The sequence below is a fragment of the Mandrillus leucophaeus genome, unplaced genomic scaffold (assembly GCF_000951045.1).
Source record: "Mandrillus leucophaeus isolate KB7577 unplaced genomic scaffold, Mleu.le_1.0 Scaffold258, whole genome shotgun sequence".
Taxonomy (NCBI): domain Eukaryota; kingdom Metazoa; phylum Chordata; class Mammalia; order Primates; family Cercopithecidae; genus Mandrillus; species Mandrillus leucophaeus.
The window spans coordinates 1,466,008-1,469,890 of NW_012102676.1; positions in this window are offsets into that span (position 1 = coordinate 1,466,008).

Below are 3,883 nucleotides of genomic sequence, written 5' to 3' on the forward strand. Positions count from 1 at the left end.
TCTTTCTTTCTTTTCTCTTTCTTTTCATCTTTCTTTCTTCTTTCTTTCTTTTCTTTTTTCTTTTGTTTCTTCTTTCTCTCTTTCTTTTCTTTCTCCTTTCTCTTTTTGTCTTCCTTTGTGATTTCAAGACTTTTGTAGTCGTATGTTGTGATTTTTTTCTCTTTATCTTTTGTGTATCTGATACATATTTTTTTATTTGTGTTTGCCATATGGTGTACATGAAGCATCTTATAACAGTCTATTTTAATAACAACTTAACTTGACACACAAAAATTCTACAATTTATCTTCTCTTCCCCCAAGATTTTATGTTATTTGTGTCGATTTACGTATTTTTATATTTCATATCATCTAACAAATTATTGTAGCTGTAGGTTGTTTTATTACTTTTGTCTTTTAAGTTTAAAATAGAGTTAAAATTGATTTGCACACCACCATTACACAGTATCAGATATTGTAAATCTGACTATATTCCAACCTTTACAGTGAGCTTTATACTTTTATGTAGTTAATTAGGGTCCTTTTTCAACTCGAATAATTTCCTTCAGCTCTTCTTTTAAGGTAGGTCTAGTGGTCATGAACTCCTCAACTTTTACTTGTCTGGAAAAGTCTGTATCTCTTCCTCATTTTTGAAGAAAAGCTTGGCTAGATAGACTACTTTTGTGTGGTAGTTTTATCCTTTCAGCATTGTGAATAAGCCATCCCACTTTCTCCTACTCTTCAGTTTCTACTGAGAAGTCCTCTGATGACCATTTTAAGATTTTCTTGCAGTCAACAAGGTACTCTTCACTTTTCTTTCTGCTTTCAAAATTCTCTCTTCCTTTGAGTTTTGAGAATTTCATTATAATGTATCTAACTGAAAATTTCTTTACATTTAATCTAAATACTAATTTCCCTCTCCAGATTTGGAAACTTTTCTGTTATTATTTATTTAAATAAGTCTTCTGCCCTTTTGTCTTTCTCTCTTACTTCTTAGAACTCCCATAATGAGAATATTCATTTGTTTGATGGTGCCCCATAAGTTTTATAGTCTTTTTCACTCTTTTTCACTCATTTTTATTTTTGTTTCTCTATGTGGGTAATTGCAAATAACATGTCTGCAAGCTCACTGATTCTTCTACTTGAGTGAAACTCTATGGAATTTTTTACTTCAATCATTGTGTGCTTCAGCTCCAGAATTTGTTTCATTCTTTTTTATGGTTTCTCTCTCTTTGTTGAGCTCATCATTTTGTTCATGTTTTGTTTTCCTAATTTGTATCTATATATGTTCTCTTGTAGCTCACTGAGCTGTTTTAAGATGATTATTTTGAATTCTTTGTCAGATATTTTTTAGGTTCAGTTATTGGTGCTTTATTTTGTTTCTTTGTTGGTGTTATGTTTTCCTGATTATTTGTGATCCTTGTGCTCACCTCGGGGTGAGCCTAGCACCAGATCCATGGAAACAAACCTGATCCTGAGTCCATGGGGGCCAGTCTGGGATCCTGTTAGGTGGACTTACAGCCTTGGACCATGGGGGAAGGTTACAGGGTCTTGCTCCCATAAAGGCTGGCCTAGAATCTGGGACTTTAGGGGCAGGATGTGTAGCCTAGATCCATGGTGGCTGGCAAGTGCCAACGTTTACTGAGACAGGCCTGGATGACAGGTTTGTTAATCTAGGGCCGTGATCAGCTTGGTGCTGAGATTGGCCTGGAGCCTGGAACCATGAGGGCTGGTCTGGTGCTGCAGTGGGTCTGGAACCTGGGTGTGCTGGGCAGTCCTGGAGCCTGGGGCCATAGGGGTGAGCTCAGAGCCTGGGGATAAATCCCAGGGAGTACGATTGCTTGATTGTATGGTAAGAGTAGGTTTAGTTTTGTATGAAATCACCAAACCATCTCCCAAAGTGTCAGTACCATTTTTTATGCCCATTAGTAATGAGTAAGACTTCCTGTTATAATTTGTTTATAATCTCCGTTTTTTACAGAAATTGTCTTCTATATTAATTCATTTACTTAAGGTCTAATTCTGTTGCCCCTTAATGGGATGTCTTATTATTGTTTTCCTAGGACAAAAAATAATAACTAGTTTTAGTTACAAGAAGCATCTTTAGTAAATATAACTTGACCAAATAAACCATTCAATGTAACTACCCTGCAGAGACTATATGAAAAGTTCTAGTACAACAAAATATAAAAATAAAAATAACCTAAAATATACAAGTAAAACATACAGATGCATTTAAAAGTGGTTTAAAATAATATAAGTAGTAGTAACATAAGTAGTTAAAAAATGCATTGAAATATGCTCAAATTAGTATCAAGAGAAAGGCAAATAAAAGAGCAAGAAAATATTATGTTTTATCTGTAATATTTAAAAAATTTGATTTGAAGGATAACATTGCATCTTGTTATAGTTATTGGAAACCAGGGATCTCATATGGTTTCATTGAAATTGTAAATTGGTCATTTGTCATACATTACAAAATAAATATTTGTAGAACACATAGGAGAATAAAAAATATAGAGTCACTGTTTTCAAAAATTTTTGCTACTGGTAATATACATTGCAGAACTAGTGGCCTGGTTGTGTTATGTATTGTATAAATATTATACAACATGTGTATCTTCATGAATCACTTCTGTAATTTGTACAACATGTCTAAATGAGTAGTTAATGATTACAATCTTATACCCAAATATTTATACTTTACCAACTGGACCAGTGAGTGCCTTAATTTTAGGAGGTGAAACAATTTTTTTTTCTATTTTTGGAACTCTTTATTTTTTTTTTTATTTTTATATATTCAAAGGAGTCATGTTAGTCTTCAAAATGCTACTAATTGATCATATTAGTCATTTTTATTTATATCAATGAATTTTATGAAGATATTAGTAATACTTTTTAAATTATACTTTATGTTCTAAGGTACATGTGCACAAGTGCAGGTTTGTTACATATGTATACATGTGCCATGTTGGTGTGCTGCACCCATTAACTTGTCATTTACATTAGGTATATCTCCTAATGCTATCCCTCCCCAATCCCCCCTCCCCACAGTAGGCCCCAGTATGTGATGTTCCACTTCCTGTGTCCAAGTGGTCTCATTGTTCAATTCCCACCTTTGAGTGAGAACATGTGGTGTTAGGTATTCTGTTCTTGTGATATTTTGCTGAGAATGATGGTTTCCAGCTGCATCCATGTCCCTGCAAAGGACGTGAACTCATCCTTTTTTATGGCTGCTTAGTATTTCATGGTGTATATGTGCCACATTTTCTTAATCCAGTCTGTCATTGATGGACATTTGGGTTGGTTCCAAGTCTTTGCTATTGTGAATAGTGCTACAATAAACATATGTGTGCATGTGTCTTTATAGCAGCATGATTTATAATCCTTTGGGTATATACCCATAATGGGATGGCTAGGTGAAATGGTATTTCTAGTTCTAGATCCTTGAGGAATCCCCACACTGTCTTCCACAATGGTTGAACTAGTTTACAGTCCCACAAACAGTGTAAAAATGTTCCTATTTCTCCACATCCTCTCCAGCACTTGTTGTTTCCTGACTTTTTAATCATTGCCATTCTAACTGTGAGATGGTATCTCATTATGGTTTTGATTTGCATTTCTCTGAGGGCTAGTGATGAGCATTTTTTCATATGTCTGTTGGCTGTATAAACGTCTTCTTTTGAGAAATGTCTGTTCATTTCCTTTGCCCACTTTTTGATGAGGTTGTTTGTTTTTTTCTTGTAAATTTGATTGAGTTATTTGTAGATTCTGGATATTATCCCTTTGTCAGATGAGTAGATTGCAAAATTTTTCTCCCATTCTGTAGGTTGCCTGTTCACTCTGATGGTAGATTCTTTTGCTGTGCAGAAGCTCTTTAGTTTAATTAGATCCCATTTGTCAAT